Below are 19033 nucleotides of genomic sequence, written 5' to 3' on the forward strand. Positions count from 1 at the left end.
AAGTGGATTTGTCTCAGTTCTCCGTAGTTTTCAATGTATGTGCCATTCAGTAGCGTTCATGTTACAGATGTGCCCTATGCAGTGGTAGGGTCAATAAAATGTCAGTAAAACTTTATTTTAGCAATTATGGAGGGGAAGAACTGCAAATAGCGGGTCCCCACTAATGATCTAATTTACCAACAACGTTTAAAATTAGGTCTTGCGAAGCTGCCAAATAATGCTGTATAATCGTATGTGTCTTCATACACCGGCTGCTATAGTCTGATAGCTTTGATTATATATACATATTTTCTCGTGAACCACAAATGCTATTTGCTTGATTTTTACAGAGTATGTTATAAATACCATTCTTATGAAGCCTGACAAATTGTATGCTGTAATTATGAATATTTTCAAATCATTTGTTTGTTTTTCCTAACATGTTACAAATGTTCCCTATGTGAAAGATGCATTATATCTTAATAACGTCTAAACAATTAAAGATATACAGATTATTATTTTCGGTAAAGTTATAACACATTGCTATTAACTATGTGTGTCAGTAAAAGTTTAAAAAATCCTAATAATTTTTTATTGATCCTGCAAAATAGGTGTTTAGGGAACATTTGTAACATTAGGGTTACGATTTGCCATAGACGCGGAATGAGTTTGATTGTGATGTTAAATGGGGTTTAAAGACGCAGTCGCCTCGGTGCTGATTACTATTGCTGTGTTTCTCCACTTCTACTCCATGCTTGGGAACGCCCACATCCAGTGACGTCAAAACCGGTGGAAAAGCGGGCCGGTTCAAAAAAGATCAGCTGGATCCCAGGCCGAGCAGCAGCTCCGGCTCCAGCACCGGCACCATGTCGCTGGAAAAGCGCTAAGTGAGCTCACAGTGAGCTCAGTGTAATGTCTGCTCTGGTGAGCTCACAGTGTGACCTAGTCGTGAGTTCACGTCTTCACTGGGTAGTCCATGACAACTTAATTGACTCAATTCTTGGGCTTAATTGGTCAAAATGACCATTGGTTGAAGGTACTCAGGGACTGATGTGTAGAGAGACTTATTAAACCTGCAGGATTGTGGTTTTCCCAGAACAGAATTAACCAGTGTAGCGTTATGTTGGGTGTATTCTGATAAGAGCATTTTAGCTCTGAGCTGAAGCACTGATCTAAAGAAGACCTCTCCCCCCAAATTTATCAGATTTCCTTAACTCATCAGCATGTGAACTGGTTTACATCAAAGTGACAGTCTTGGGAGGATGGCACCGAGAATGGGCCAAATAGCTTGGAATCCCTGCTGTGAGATGTCTGGGGAAGGGGGCCTGTAGGAAATAAAAACTCTTTGAAATGGACGAGAGCCGAAATCCCGACACAGAGCTACGAACCCGTGCCAACCGGCATTTCCAAAAGATGGCATGGATTGACATCAGTCATAAATCAAGCCCCCCTCCAATAGGACACTGGGGGCTGAAGCCGAAATCCAATCTCACAAACTAAAGAACCAATCACCTATTGATCTGACAGGCGTATAAAGGGTAACGCACGGCATCTCTCTCTCTCTCTCACCTAAACCAGTAACTCGCTGCCACAGCTCAACTTGTATCTCTGTTGCCAGAACCGGAACCATAAACCAACTAAGTCTTTACCAGCAACAGAAGGGTTAAACTGGGAGAAGGAGATTGAGCCGTACGAATAATTATTTTAAAGGACTTTATTAAATAAAGAACTTTAAAGACTGCGCTGCCCGCCTGTGCCCAGCCATCCAGCTGGACAATTGACTAAGTCGACTGAATACGAAAGTCATTTAAATAGCTATTTGAGTCTTAAGAAACTTGACCCTTGGAACGAACAGGGCCCTGCTTTCCTCAAAGACTTTGTCTTCAAGTAACTACGGTGGAACCCTGCTTACAAAGAAGATTTTGTGCACAACCTTGGAGCCTTCAAACCAGTGGAAAATCTGTTTGGAAAAGACTCTACATTCGCGAAACCCCAACTTCCAGGTGCATCGACTGAGTGGAAGTTCTTGGACAAAGCCGAACCGGACTGCCTTTGTTCCAAACCACACGGACCTCGTGCCGTGTGCTGTTATCTGAGCCCGAAGCCAGAGAGGCCTCTCTGCGACGAAGTTCAGATAAGTTTAACAGTTTGGAGTTCATGATTCATGACATTTGAGAAATCAATTAGAAATGTTAATCTGTGATTCATAACTCTAGAATGTGTAATATCATTTAGTTTTCTTAAATATAAATGTGTGTTGCATTCAACTGTTTTGTTGATAATTTTAGAAATAAAATCTGTCAACGCCGAGAAATATCTTCTCATTCCTGTTTAACTGTTTAGTCTGAAATTGACACAAGTTAATAGACACCAGATTATAGGTGGCCCTGCCTATCCTTAATCATTGAATAATAATCAGTTAAGGGAAATTGTGGTAACAAGTAATGATAGGATCTTTCTCTCCACCTAAACGTTAATGAGACTGATATATATATAACGAGAAGTTACCTGACATAAATACTAACCTGCGTAGTTATTGAATGTCTGACTAACAATACTAATGAGAGACTCACCTTCGTCTTACTAACCGGTATTGTAGTCAATGTGTTTATAACCTTTTTTGTTTAATGATTTGTGTGTTATCATATGCGATCCCATGGTCTTTGATTTGGTCACGGAAGTGATTTGTCTTTGATTTGTTGATCTAGAGTTGAATTTTAATTAGTTTTTCCCTTTTGTATAATTAGTGTAGTGCTACATTTAGTCTTTGTTTTTGAATAAATTTGACAATTTATATCTTTGGAATTGGTGTCTGCGTCCAATTATTACAGAAATTGAGTTCTACAAGATTCCAGGATTCGTGATAAGGTGATACTATAAATTCACTTCTTTAATTGAATTTTATAAGTGTACCTTACGCTACACCTTTGACCACCACGTCTTCCTCCTCCCACTGCTTGACCTCTATTGTGACCTGGATCACCTGTCGGCTCCATGTTATCGCTGTGTTGTTGAGGTGGATAGCACGCATTTCACTCGATACTCGTACCACAATGTGAAATCAATCATCAATAACCAGTTGGCAGTATTGGAAAAGCAATTACAAGGGCCTGCATACATACAGTAATGTCAAATCTGATGTGGAAGAACAATTCCTTTATCCCTCTGTTCTCCACCAGGGTTGTGCTGATCGCCTCGATTGGCAAGTTTGCAGTGTGAGGAGTGGATCCATGTCGTCGTTCCTAGGCACTTCACAGCTGTGTGGGTGGTCAGGAGCACCTGGTAGGGCCCTGTCCACCTGGGCTGTTGGGAGGACTTTCTCTTGTGTGCTTTGATATACACAGTCATCTTGCTGGAAGGGGTGGTAAACCTGCTGGGATGGTTCAGTCTGGGCGGCTTTCATCTGTGAATGGACAGCTTCGAAAGCACGTGTTAGTCCCATACAAAAAGACAACATAGCATCATCCATCAAGTGGATGTCCATTTCCCTTACAGACAATGGAGGAGTGATGGAGAGTCTCATAAGTCATCCCATAATAATCTCACACGGAGAAAGACCTGTTTTTCTCAATTTGCTGACGATTTCATTGTCATTAGGACTATAGGAAGGGGATCTGGACGTTTGAGTCCTGTTTGTTTGCATATATTAGACAGCTTATTCTTTAATATCCCATTTTGTTTCTCCACTGCTCCAGCTGACTGAGCCTGATGGGGCAGTGAAAATGTTGTTTACCTCGCAGGGCTTTGCATAGTTCCTGCACTATTGTCCCAGTGAAGTGAGTGTTCCTATCACTGGAAATTTCCCTGGAATGCGAAATCTACATATAACATCCCTTAACTGTATTTTTGCTACTTTTACTACTTCAGCCTTCCTACGGGATAGGCTTCAACCCATTTAGAACACCTATATATTATTACAAGTATATATTCATATCCACAACATTTAAGCTTTTGAACACAATCTATTTGCATATTGCAGGATTATGAGCTTGACAAATGTGGCAAGTTCTACAATATTGCTAAGCTGTTACTATAAAACCTGGGGCAAACCAATTTAAAAGACTGATGCACACATCCCCCCTTTGCCCGTGTGGCCAACACCATGCGCCACATGGGCAAACCAGGGAAAGAGTGCCTGTGAGGCAACCAATGCATTAGCAAATGTTTGAGCTCTCTTATGGAAGGTGCAGTGGCCAGTTGCAATTTCCTGGAGCTTTTACAGGGCATCTCAAATTAAATTTCATCCAGCCCCAGGTCATAAAAGTCAAACCCTAGTTACGACATACATAACACATACATTTTGTTGCTTCAAAGAGAATACAAAAGTCAGCAAAACATTCTTTTTTACAAATTCAGTTTGTAAACTGTATTGTACATATATTTGTTGCGTTTTGATTTATAAACATTATACATTGTACAAATCTTAAGTGAAGGGCAATGGACTGATTCTGACTTCATGGCTGTCATTCTATTCATTTGAATAATGTGACATCTCCACTAATAGTACATTATAAATTAAACTATCAATAGAAGAATATGTGCTACTGCGGACGTCATCTGAGCAGTTTCACAATATATTGTAGATTCCTATAATCTGGAAAACCTTTAATTATAGTATTTTAACTTATTTCTCCACTGAGTCAAGCATCACTTCAGCGTAGTGGACCTCAGCATTGGTCTGTTCAAGTTGCTGTGAGGCTGTCTTTAAAGCCGCGCCCTCGGCCTACTGTGTCTCAACAAGAACACCAGCATCTTCTCCATATGGGTCAGACATCGGTTCCTTCAGGACACGATTCATAATATGCATATCTGCCATGTGGAATAAATCAGTCTGAAGACACAATGTGTGGTTCACACAACATCAGAGATCGTCCTTATAAAAGGCATCTCTATCACATTAGTTGACATTCGCACAATCTATAAGGTTTCTAGTAAAGGGACAATTCAAAATAATAATAATCTTGATTCCAATTTATCTCATTTATCAAATTATTTCAGTACAGCACTCAGCTGTCGTCAGCAGCATCATATCTCCTGTGTTTATTGAATCAGCTTTACTTCCTAGTGTAGATACTCTTTTTGTGTGGAGTTGTCAAAGTTTCAAAACAATGTGCTTATCTTTGTCCTTTTATCTAACTTAAATACCTGAGAACATTACAATAACTATTACAGCAGCTCCTTCAACACCATAGTTAATAGTAGTTGGGTAAATGATGGCAGTTATTAATCTTTGTTTCTCAATTCATTTTTTACCAATAAACCATAATTTGAAATTATTTCCATACTCCTATTATTCCTATTTTCATTATTATTAGTTTTATGCGGTTGTCATCTAGTATGTGATGTATTCGTCTGTATCAACATCAATATTATTATCATTATTAATACAAGCAGTGTAAATTACCATTCATTACACTCTTGCTCTGTTTGTAATAAGTTATGAACCCTTACACGTACTTACAGTCTCTGCCTTGTCTCTGACTTCTCTCTCTCTCTCTCTCTCTCTCTCTCTCTCTCTCTCTCTCTCTCTCATCTCAGGCTGCTTGTCTGCTCAGGCGAACAGGGGGAGCAGAGGAGCACATACGGCCCTTGCCCCCTGCCCCCCTCTTCCTAATTGATAGGGTATTTCTGTTTGTGAAAGGACTATTTCCAAACAGTTTTATAACTTGCCATGACTATGTTTCATTAAATTAGTTATGTTACACCTTTAGTTATACCTGTAGTAACTTCATTATTTTCCCTCATATTCCAGTCAATCACCATCAGAGTCTCTCGTGGCAGTACATTTGTCTCACACAGAACAAACTCTCCTTTCTCAACCGCTTTCAATTTTGGATAACATCGCACTGCATCCCAACAGCTGTTCTTTCTCCTATTCCTAATTTCTTACAAGAAAATGCAAGTTATATTTGATCGATTTGTATTATTACTATTTATATACATTTCACTACATTATTGTAGTTAATGAATGTATTTAATCTTTGGAAAATAAGCCTTTTCATTGATCTCAATAATGATGTCCAGGTACTTCAGGAAAGCACATTTTCAAAAAATGTGTCCAGTCAATGATTTCCCCAACTAAGAACCTGCGTGGGCACTAAGACTGTCCTCCTGCGCGGCTCATGTCTTTATTGTGACACTTCCTCCTATTGAAGTCCAATCTACACCAGTACAGGTTCAGAAGAACTGTTCCCGAATCCAGATTGAACTGATCAATAGTTAATTTCTTACCTACACATTGTATTTAGGGATCTATTTCTAGGGATTTAAAAACTCTTCATTGTGGAACTCATAGCTTCCAAATGAGCACATCGTTAATTTCCTGGAGTATCTGGTTATCTATTTATCAATATGTAAGAAACCTTCACCGAATGTTTGTGGTTGCCTCGGATTCCTATTTCTAAATTTGGCTCTAATTCCATTTCTAACATGTTACTTTTAACTTCTGTATTCGTAAGACCTATTTAAATAACTTAATTTTGTATTATTATTTCTGTTTGCAATAGCATTCTGTGTACAGTTAAATGCTGACTTTCTTGTAGGTCTGTTATTACAACATATTTAACTGGCGTTTTTTAGCTATCATTCTGTAACTATTTGTGACTTATGACTCTCTTAGTCATATTCTGGACTATACAGTACATGAAAAAGTCAAAATATGGACATTTACCTTGCGCAAACTGAAAACGTACAAACATACAAAGAGACACATATTAATTTATATCCATAGTAAATTCAGATACCATGGTTTTGGTTGGCATGTTATATTGACCTGCAGTGTCTCAAACTACCCTTATTTATTACTTATCTAGTAATTTTCCTTCAGTATCTTGAGGACTGTCATTTATACTGAAAAACATATATATATATATTTTTAATTTGTCTTCGGGGCATTCAGATTGAATTATGCCTGTTGTCTTTTCTTTCTTTTCTCTAACAAATGTTTTAAGATAGCTAGCTTTGGTTTCTCATTTCTTAATGCTTTGTATTCCTATTTTGCAAAACCGTTTTTAGGTGCTCAAGTCTATCTGAATCAAAAGTCCCATCTTCTGGAAACCTTAATTTTCTGTCACCTATTGTCCAGTCAAACGCACCGCTTCACTCCATAGTTATCATACATGTACCTTACATGTGTACCTTTAAGTGGCGGGTCGCCCATCTTACTAGAGCTGTTCCCACACAGTAACACGTTTTCCCATTTTCTATGTATCGTTTTGTACACAACAACCAAGGCATGCAAGCCCGCAAAATAACAATAAACGACAGGGGAGAAAAAATAGCAAAAAACAAGAAAACACAAATAATACTAAATCCTATATAGGAATAACAACAAACATGCTTTTCAATGTTTGCATTTATAGAACTTGTATATAACTTAATGACTTTTCTTCATTTACCATAAACACTATAAACTTCTATAAACTATAAACACGTTATTTTATATTATCACCGGCGTATCAGATATTGAACAATTAATTAGCGCTCCTTTTTTTTTTTTTTTCTAATAGTAGGTCAAACCCACTTAAGCCTGCGGGAACCCAGACAGGAAAACACAGTCCTGTTCCTTCACAAACAAGAAGACACAGTCAAGTCTATGGTAACCCTAAGAAACCATGCTCCTCGGTTATTGGTGTCAATGGATCTCATTATCCTGAAACTTTCATGATCGAAACATGGAATACTGTTTGTCAGTTTCCATAAAACTATGCATTAAGAGTAATGCAACAGTCACTTATCATTTTGAGCAGCTGTATCAATTGATAGTTAGATCTTTGTAATGAAATGAATAGACAGTGATCTCAGATGTAATGTGTGAATTGCATTTTGAAATGGTAATACTTTGATGTTAAGTTGTGTCATTTTAGTTCAATGAACAAATGATCTGAGGTTGATGTGTATTGTATCCAAGCAATTGTAAAAAAGTGTTAGAGTTTTGAAAAATGTGCATTTTGATCATCGGGTGTGAGTTTAGTGTCTAGAGTTTTGAAAAATGACATCAAGGTTCTGAAATGAGTGCCAAAGTGATTGTAAAAAAGTGTAATATCAGGGGACAGTGGCTATTAGTGATCTGGCCTTCCGTGGCCTCTGTATTAATGTAACAGGTCACATTGTATGTGTACACTGATACTTGATAGTATAATATAGTACAAGTAAAAAACATACATAGGTATCATAGAAGTATTTTGCAGAAATGATTATGGATAGTTATCAAAATGGAGAGGAAATGCTAAATCCAGTCTCCCCAGGCTGAGCTTCTATTGCTGCACCTGCTAAGTGGCTGCTGGCCCCACTATATGGATAGAGCCACACCAAGTACAAGAGTCTCCCCATTGCTATTTATATCTCCCTATCCAGTCTTCTATAGGTGTCAGGGTGGGGTGCCTATTCCCCTGCATGCTTTGAAACCTATAGCACCTGGGACGCACACTTGGGATCCGGTTCCTCTGCCCCTCACATACACATGAGGAATCCCAGGTGCTCAATACGTCATACTGTCTCTTTCATCTCATGTGTAAACTATGGACAAATACATGACTAAACGTGTTTAGTTGCTTTTCCCAGAAAGCTTTGCGCCACGATATGCAAATAACGGGGACTATGATTGGCTCCCTGACATTACCCACACTGCGACTGATGCTACCCATTTCACTACCCAACAAAGACCCATAATATGCATGTGTCTGTTTGTCTGTCTGTCTGTCAAAGTATGTGTGTCTGTGTCTGTTTGTGTGTGTTTGTGTGTCTGTCTCTGTGTGAAAATGTGCCTGTCTCTGTGTGAAAGTGAGTGTGTCTGTGTCTGTGTCTGTCTGTCTGTGAAAGTGAGTGTGTGAAAGTGTGTGTGAGTGTCTGTCTGCCTGTCTGTCTTTGAAAGTGTGTGTGAGTGTCTGTCTGTCATGTAACTTGCACATCTGTTAGGGCACCATATGCAGAGATGTACACATATTGTTCCTTTTCCATATACACTCACCTAAAGGATTATTAGGAACACCATACTAATACTGTGTTTGACCCCCTTTCGCCTTCAGAACTGCCTTAATTCTACGTGGCATTGATTCAACAAGGTGCTGAAAGCATTCTTTAGAAATGTTGGCCCATATTGATAGGATAGCATCTTGCAGTTGATGGAGATTTGTGGGATGCACATCCAGGGCACGAAGCTCCCGTTCCACCTGTAGCGTAAGGTACACTTATAAATTTCAATTAAAGAAGTGAATTTATAGTATCACCTTATCACGAATCCTGGAATCTTGTAGAACTCAATTTCTGTAATAATTGGACGCAGACACCAATTCCAAAGATATAAATTGTCAAATTTATTCAAAACAAAGACTAAATGTAGCACTACACTAATTATACAAAAGGGAAAAACTAATTAAAATTCAACTCTATATCAACAAATCAAAGACAAATCACTTCCGTGACCAAATCAAAGACCATGGGATCGCATATGATAACACAAATCGTTAAACAAAAGAGGTTATAAACACATTGACTACAATACCAGTTAGTAACATGAAGGTGAGTCTCTTGTTAGTATTATTAGTCAGACATTAAATAACTACGCAGGTTAGTATTTATGTCAGGTAACTTCTCGTTATATATATATCAGTCTCATTAACGTTTAGGTGGAGAGAAAGATCCTATCATTACTTGTTACCACAATTTCCCTTAACTGATTATTATTCAATGATTAAGGATAGGCAGGCAGGCCACCTATAATCTGGTGTCTATTAACTTGTGTCAATTTCAGACTAAACAGTTAAACAGGAATGAGAAGATATTTCTCGGCGTTGACAGATTTTATTTCTAAAATTATCAACAAAACAGTTTAATGCAACACACATTTATATTTAAGAAAACTAAATGATATTACACATTCTAGAGTTATGAATCACAGATTAACATTTCTTATTGATTTCTCAAATGTCATGAATCATGAACTCCAAACTGTTAAACTTATCTGAACTTCGTAGCAGAGAGGCCTCTCTGCCTTCGGGCTCAGATAACAGCACACGGCACGAGGTCCGTGTGGTTTGGAACAAAGGCAGTCCGGTTCGGCTTTGTCCAAGAACTTCCACTCAGTCGATGCACCTGGAAGTTGGGGTTTCGCGAAAGTAGAGTCGTTTCCAAACAGATTTTCCACTGGTTTGAAGGCTCCAAGGTTGTGCACAAAATCTTCTTTGTAAGCAGGGTTCCACCGTAGTTACTTGAAGACAAAGTCTTTGAGGAAAGCAGGGCCCTGTTTGTTCCAAGGGTCAAGTTTCTTAAAACTCAAATAGCTATTTAAATGACTGACACTTTCGTATTCAGTCGACTTAGTCAATTGTCCAGCTGTAAAACTCCACTGATCAGGTGGGTCTGTAAAGTTATTTATTTAATAAAGTCCTTTAAAAGAATTCTTCGCTCAATCTCCTTCTCCCAGTTTAACTCTTCTGTTGCCGGCAAAGACTTGGTTGGTTTCTGGTTCCGGTTCGGGCAACAGAGCTACAGGTTGAGCTGTGGCAGCGAGTTACTGGTTCAGGTGAGAGAGAGAGAGAAAGAAAGGCCGTGTTTGTCCTTTATAGTCTGTCAGATCAATAGGTGATTGGTTCCTGCGTTCTTGAGATTGGATTTTGGTTTCAGCCCCCAGTGTCCTATTGGAGGGGGGCTTGATTTATGACTGATGTCAATCCATGCCATCTTTTGGAAATGCCGGTTGGCCTGGGTTCGTAGCTCTATGTCGGGATTTCGGCTCTCATCCACTTCAAAGAGTTTTTATCACCCACAGGCCCCTTTCTCCAGACATCTCATAGCAGAATAACAAACTATTTGGCCTCTTCTCGGTGCCATCCTCCCCAAAACTGTCACTTTGATGCAAACCAGTTCCAAGCTGATGAGCAAAGGAAATCTGATAACTTTGGGGGGGAGAGGTCTTCTTTAGATCCGTGCTTCAGCTCAGAGCCCAAATACTCTTATCCAAATACACCCAACATAACGCTACACACCCCATCCCAAAGATGCTCTATTGGGTTGAGATCTGGTGACTGTGGGGGCCAGTTTAGTACAGTGAACTCATTGTCATGTTCAAGAAACCAATTTGAAATAATTCGACCTTTGTGACATGGTGCATTATCCTGCTGGAAGTAGCCATCAGAGGATGGGTACATGGTGGTCATAAAGGGATGGACATGGTCAGAAACAACGGGCCGTGGCATTTAAACGATGCCCAATTGGCACTAAGGGGCCTAAAGTGTGCCAAGAAAACATCCCCCACACCATTACACCACCACCACCAGCCTGCACAGTGGTAACAAGGCATGATGGATCCATGTTCTCATTCTGTTTACGCCAAATTCTGACTCTGAAATCGAGACTCATCAGACCAGGCAACATTTTTCCAGTCTTCAACTGTCCAATTTTGGTGAGCTTGTGCAAATTGTAGCCTCTTTTTCCTATTTGTAGTGGAGATGAGTGGTACCCAGTGGGGTCTTCTGCTGTTGTAGCCCATCCGCCTCAAGGTTGTACGTGTTGTGGCATCACAAATGCTTTGCTGCATACCTCGGTTGTAGCGAGTGGTTATTTCAGTCAAAGTTGCTCTTCTATCAGCTTGAATCGAGTCGGCCCATTCTCCTCTGAGCTCTAGCATCAACAAGGCATTTTCGCCCACAGGACTGCCGCATACTGGATGTTTTTCCCTTTTCACACCATTCTTTGTAAACCCTAGAAATGGTTGTGCGTGAAAATCCCAGTAACTGAGCAGATTGTGAAATACTCAGACCGGCCCGTCTGGCACCAACAACCATGCCACGCTCAAAATTGCTTAAATCACCTTTCATTCCCATTCAGACATTCAGTTTGGAGTTCAGGAGATTGTCTTGACCAGGACCACACCCCTAAATGCATTGAAGCAACTGCCATGTGATTGGTTGATTAGATAATTGCATTAATGAGAAATTGAACAGGTGTTCCTAATAATCCTTTAGGTGAGTGTATATGTATGTATGTATGTATGCATGTCCAATTGCTTTGACAATTCAAATGCACTGAATTGAGAGAGAGAGAGAGAGAGAGAGAGAGAGAGAGAGAGAGAGAGTTGTAGTCCAGACCACTGCAAAATTCCTGCTGAAGTGATCTGGATCACCACCCAATGGCCCAAGGACCACTGCAGACTTGGATTTCAATGTATTTGTGTAATCTGTGTTGCAATAGCACCTACTATGTTCCTTTGTGGTGATCTGGTTAATTCTGATCTGGGAAAACCACAATCCTGCAGGTTTAATAAGTCTCTCTACACATCAGTCCCTGAGTACCTTCAACCAATGGTCATTTTGACCAATTAAGCCCAAGATTTGAGTCAATTAAGTTGTCAAGGACTACCCAGTGAAGACGTGAACTCACGACTAGGTCACACTGTGAGCTCACCAGAGCAGACATTACACTGAGCTCACTGTGAGCTCACTTAGCGCTTTTCCAGCGACATGGTGACGGTGCTGGAGCCGGAGCCGCTGCCCTTAGCCGGTGGCTAACCCACCTCTATGTTACAAATGTTCCCTAAACACTTATTTTGCAAGATCAATAAAAATCCTTTAGGAAATTTAAACTTTTACTGACACACATAGTTAATAGCAATGTATTATAACTTTACCAAAAATAATAATCTGTATATCTTTAATTGTTTAGACGTTATTAAGATATAATGCATCTTTCACATAGGGAACATTTGTAACATGTTAGGAAAAACAAACAAATGATTTGAAAATATTCATAATTACAGCATACAATTTGTCAGGCTTCATAAGAATGGTATTTATAACATACTCTGTAAAAATCAAGCAAATAGCACTTGTGGTTCACGAGAAAATATATATATATAATCAAAGCTATCAGACTATAGCAGCCGGTGTATGAAGACACATACGATTATACAGCATTATTTGGCAGCTTCGCAAGACCTAATTTGAAACGTTGTTGGTAAGTTAGATAATTAGTGGGGACCCTCTATTTGCAGTTCTTCCCCTCCATAATTGCTAAAATAAAGTTTTACTGACATTTTATTGACCCTACCACTGCATAGGGCACATCTGTAACATGAACGCTACTGAATGGCACATACATTGAAAACTACGGAGAACTGAGACAAATCCACTTTACACTTCATAAATAATCTTAAAACGTTTCCAACCAAGGCAACACCCACTTGAAATACGTTCATTCTCATTTTTGGTAAACAAAAAGAGAGATTGTTACATATGTTCCCTATGATGCATCTACAGAGAGAGAGAGACAGACAGACACTAACACTCTCTCTCTCTCTCTCTCTCTCTCTCTCTCTCAGCTGGGAGTGTGTGGGAGGGGTCTGCAGTGAGCGGGAGTGCTGCTGAGAGCTCTGTCCTTTGGCTGCGTTTTTTTGTTGCTTTACTTTTTTCAGTTTGTTTATTTTGTCTTCTGTTTTCAGTGCTTTTCTTATTGTGGGGGAACAGGGGAGGGGAGGGGGGAGTACCGGTAGTTCTTCCCGGGTCGGGGGGTCGGACCCCCTGAATGCGTCTTTTGAAAAACTGACCCGACGCCATGGAGTCAAGATCGCTCCGGTGCAGTTCTGCCCCCTAGAGCAGTGTGTGTTAGCGGTTGGGGAGGTAGCAGGGTGTGAAAATATCAAGTCTGCTGCCATTGTTATCTTCTTAAAAACCACTGATCTGCTCAATCAGCTAGTGGCTAATGGCACAGTGTTAGACGACACTTTCACCCCGGTGTTGCCGCTCGCTGCTCCTGCCCGGAAGGTAACGCTGTCTAACGTCCCTCCGTTCATCCGCACCGGCTCGGGCAGCTGATGTCCGGCATTAAGAGGGTCCCGCTGGGCTGCAAAGCCCCGCAACTGAAACACGTCGTGTCCTTCCGAAGGCAGCTGTATATGATCCTCAATAACATCAATGAGGATCTTAATGTCATTTTTAAATTTAAGATCGACAATACCGACTACGTCGTGTTCGCTACTTCGGAGTCCATGAAGTGTTTCAGGTGTGGGAGCGAGGGGCATGTCGTGAGGAACTGTCCCGAGCAGGACAGGGAGCGGGAGGAGGAGCGGGGCGACGCGGGGAGGAATAGAGACACCGGCCCACAGCCACAGATGCAGCGGGCAGACAGAGATCGAGCCCCGGCGGAGGAGACAGTCGCCGGTCGGACCGATGGTACCACTGATGCCGTGACGGGGGAAGAGCTGCCCGGAGGCGATGACGCACAGCTGGGGGACGGGGTCGAGGCAGCGGGGGATAGTGACGACCGAGACGCCGGGGGGAGATGGTGTTGAGGCGGTGCACGGGGCGCTGGTTAGTGACGAGGAACAACCTCAGCAGCCAGCAGACGGGCGGACAGACACACAGGGTGTAGCCGAGGAGGAGGCAGGGCCAGGCTCGGCGGTACAAGCCGAGGCGCCGGGTGGAAAAAACGCACTAAGAAGGTGCTGGGAGGGAGCACGGACGGTGTTGGTAAATAGTGGCAGTAAAAGAAGTGGTGGCACAGTAGTGAAGCTGGGGTAGCGAGCGGCTTGGTGGGGAAAGGTCCGGCTACACGCTGGAGCATCGCGGCTCGGAGTGACAGTGAGGGCGGCTTCACGGATTCCTCTCTCGCCTCCTCGTCCTCGGTGAGTCAGAGCTGCAGTGAAGGATATCAGGAGGTTTTTAGAGAAAACGAAGGGAAAGAGGTCTGTTGTAGTGGAGCAGTTTTTCCCAGATCGTGCACGCCTGCTGGCCTCTATTAAGTTTTTACAGAAACCCTGACCTATCAATTTGTACAACACTCACTGAAAACCATGGTTGGGGTCAATTCCTGTTTTTCAATTCCAATTCCTCCTACAAATCAATTCAAAATTGCAATTACTTTTTGCATTCACAGAATATTCTTTATTGGAATTGAACTGAAAAGGGAATTAAAAATTGAATTGGAATTGACCCCAACCCTGTTGAAAACAAAACAAAAAATACAGATCTGGTTCTTCAAATCTTCACTCTGGTTTCATTCTGTGTCGTAGTTCATTTATCTTGCTGTTAATTGCACCACCAATTACACTCTTTGGGGTACTGGGCAATTTTTTCAAGGTAGCCCCTAAAAAACATGTATCACATAGATTTAATGACTTGCACATAGATATATAAAAATCTTTTAATAAACATACCACATATCTTTGAGAAGGGTTCATTAGTTACATATTGCCACAGTAAATCAACATTTTTGTGTGTGGGTGTATTTAAACGTTTTGGTGTATGCTCTTAAACTTGTCTTACACTAGTTCATAGTAAAATCTGTACTTGGCGAAGCAGCTATGCAAAGGCAGTCTTTTCTCCATTAATACCTTGCTTAAGCATTACATTGATGTGGCACAACTGGACTGAAATGTGAAGTATTTGCTCAAAAGTCAAATTTAAATGAGACATGAAAGTTTATATTGTCAAGGATCCCATGGCACTATTCATTATTATTATGTATTAATATGTCTGAAGCATTAATCCAAGGTGATTTACAAGGTGTTGTTGAAAGAGTGACGTGGCTGAATTCTAAGTCAGGCTTCCCTCAATCAGGTCTAACAAATTTGTTATGACTCCACCTTTACTGCTGTGTAGTAATCTGCTGGTACAAAATGGCTGCACCCCAGAGGGTGGTGGGTGAAGTGAGTCTGTAGAGCACTTTGGGATCTTTCCAGCTGCTACATGTAAGGTATTATTATTTATTAATAAATTAACTCTAGTCTCTGAAACTAAAACAAAGGCCAAAGGAACATTTCAAATGCTAACCCTTTGTGTTCTATACAGTTAAAAAGGAGAGTTAGAAATTTTGTACAACAGCATTTACATACCATATATGGCTTCCACCTTTAAGCGATCCAGAGGTGTCTTTTTCTCCGAAGTTGGATCTCTCTTGCTGCCACCACCACGAAGATTGCTCTTTAATAATGTTGGAAAGTCAAAGACAGCAACCGTCAGGGTTCTTGCATATGACGTATTCGTGCTGCACCTCTCTGCAAGGATCCAGGACAGTTTGTCAATGTAAACTCCAGTGCCTGGGAATATTTCCACCTAAAAGACAATGGTAAATAAAAAACAAGTTTATCCCCAAACTATTCTTATATTATGTTAAGTGGAATACATTATCAGTAAGGCTGTGATTTTGTTACAGAAATGTGTTATTAAAGACCACAGTATGTCTCAATTCTAAGTTTATTAATTTACAGACATAATAAAGTCAGTGAATCTGTGACACCCATAATTCAATTACATTCTTATTATCAACTATAACTATGAATATAACTGATAATGTAGCATCATTAGATTGTTTACAACCAATATTTGTTTTCAATATATATATTTTTACCTTGTCTTTCTAATATTGTAGACCAAGAGTGTTATACCTGTTTTGGTGATTCTTTGTCAGATTCAGAACAATTTGCTGTGGGGCTGTCAGAACCACTTGATGGTGACACACTTTTGTCTTCATTGCTGATCAATGTGGCTTTTGTTACAATTTTTTTCAGATTGTCCAAAAGGTCTGGAATCTCTGGAGAAAAAAACCTTAGTATTAAATGATAATCATTTCTAGTAATATATTTAATACAAAGTGAAAACAAAACCATCAATGCCTGCAATTATACTTGAGAGACTTGCTCTATGTTATTGGCAAACTGACCTTTTTGTGGGTCATTAACATTAGCTACAAAAAAATAAAAGAGATAAAATACAAGAATTACCAGATCTAATGTAATGCATATAGTCATTAATGTAGGATTATGAAGTTATGTTGAAAAACTTTATTTAATAATCAGTATTATTAAACTATTAGACAGTGCACATTAAGAGTCTGTATTGTGGTTCTAGATTACTTCAGTATGATCAACTATAATACATTACTCTGGAATCTAAATTACTGAAGAATAACATTTATCAAGGTAAGGAATTATTTGCTATAAATAAAAAACCTTACCATCAACCATACGGTTTCGAAGACATTGGTTTTCATTTTTAAGTCTTGTGTTTTCCTTTTCGAGCTGCTTAACGTTTTGCTGTAGCTCAACTTCACTGGACTCTTTAAATGTCTGTAGAATATGACGGGATCTAATTCTTGAAGCTCCATCGGTTTTCTTTCTTATTTTGTGCTGTATTCAGAGAGGAAAAGAGTTTAAAATGAAAATATATATATATATGAATATGATTAAAAAAAAACAATCCTGCAATACATTTATTTAATATTTGCAGTAATTATCTCACCGGTAACTGTGGTTCATCAAGGTCACTATCATCTGAAATTTGAAGTTTTTTGTTTGGTTTAGGTACTCTCTTCATTTTAGGACAGGGCATTTTTGTTAGGTCATTAAGTTTTCTTCTTAGTTCGCCTTCTTTTCCTAAAATAAAAATAAAATAAATAAAACCCTGCATTATGTCCACAGATATTTGGGGATTATATTTATTTGTCATAAAAATACTGTGCTTTGACCATACAAATTAAGATGAACAGCCAACACTGAATCAAAACTGAAGTTAAATTATATCTGGTTTAATTTATTTTGTGATTTGGGGGATTTTATTGTAAAGCACAACACACAATAAATCGTTCTTACAAATGCCAGTCAAGTATGACGAGTTTTAGCGCCCTCACCACCACCTACCATGTTATAAGAGTATGTTAGAAGTACAACACATTAATAACTTAAACATTCATTTCAAATATACTGTGATTGTATATATCAAATAGCATGTAAAGACTTTAATGTTTTTTTTTTTAAATAAACATTGTTACCAGTCATAATGATCTGCGCTTCATGGACAGGCCATCCACCTTTTGGAGGTTTGTTCGTGTCTCTCCACTCTGCTCTGAAGTTTCGAGTCGTCTCTTCGTCATCATCAGCAATGCTGAATAAATCAAAATTGCGAAAGCAAGCAGTGGGAATCACGCTGTAAGAGTCTTTGTCGACCCCGCTTTCCCACTTCACCAACGCGTGCATCACCGCCATACTACCTTCACCTTCTCGTCCGTTTTTTCTGCGCCTTTTTCCCCCGACAAGTCACGGCACAAAAAACAGTCCCGCTCTGCATTCTGGTACTTGGCGTTCTTAATAACACCAACAGGGTGTAATCGCATAGACCACTCGAGTATAAAGTACTACATATCCCATCAGTTACAGTTTTTTTTCATCTTCTGAAACTGCAATTTAGCACTTTCAACTGTTTCTTAGTGATTCCTAGAATTACTAACCGGTATTGTAGTCAATGTGTTTATAACCTTTTTTGTTTAACGATTTGTGTGTTATCCTATGGGATCCCATGGTCTTTGATTTGGTCACGGAAGTGATTTGTCTTTGATTTGTTGATCTAGAGTTGAATTTTAATTAGTTTTTCCCTTTTGTATAATTAGTGTAGTGCTACATTTAGTCTTTGTTTTTAAATAAATTTGACAATTTATATCTTTGGAATTGGTGTCTGCGTCCAATTATTACAGAAATTGAGTTCTACAAGACTCCAGGATTCGTGATAAGGTGATACTATGAATTCACTTCTTTAATTGAAATTTAAAAGTGTACCTTACGCTACATATATATATATATATATATATATATATATATATATATATATATATATATATATATATATATATATATGTATGTATGTCCAATTGCTTTGACAATACAAATGAATAGAATTGAGAGGGAGAGAGAGAGAGACAGACAGACAGACTGACAAACAGAAAAACAGACAGACATAGACACACACTCACCCACGATCCCCTCCACGGAAAGCTTTAGCAAAAGGCAAAAGCGTTATACGTAATGAAGAGGAACCCGAGTCCAAGACGCATCCGACCAGCCATACATATTTGTGTGTATTAAAGATCACATTTTCTTACATTTAGTTTTTCTGTACTTTATTACATCTTATTGTGATTTATAAATGTATTGTTTCTTTTCCATATGTATGTATGTATGTATGTGTGTGTGTGTGTGCCTGTCTCTGTGTGAAAGTAAGTGTGTGTGTGTGTGTGTATGTCTGTCTGTCTGTGAAAGTGTGTGTGTGTGGGTGTGAGTGTCTGTCTGTCT

At 39.5% G+C, this 19033-nt stretch overlaps 1 non-coding gene across 1 annotated transcript; it reads right to left on the minus strand.

Moving 5' to 3' along the window:
* Positions 1–18672: 18672 nt before the first annotated feature.
* LOC136736117 (U5 spliceosomal RNA) lies at positions 18673–18786 on the minus strand. Its single transcript, XR_010811556.1, has one exon. It is a non-coding gene; the product is annotated as a U5 spliceosomal RNA (small nuclear RNA).
* Positions 18787–19033: the final 247 nt, after the last annotated feature.

Source organism: Amia ocellicauda, unplaced genomic scaffold (assembly GCF_036373705.1).
Source record: "Amia ocellicauda isolate fAmiCal2 unplaced genomic scaffold, fAmiCal2.hap1 HAP1_SCAFFOLD_46, whole genome shotgun sequence".
Taxonomy (NCBI): Eukaryota; Metazoa; Chordata; class Actinopteri; order Amiiformes; family Amiidae; genus Amia; species Amia ocellicauda.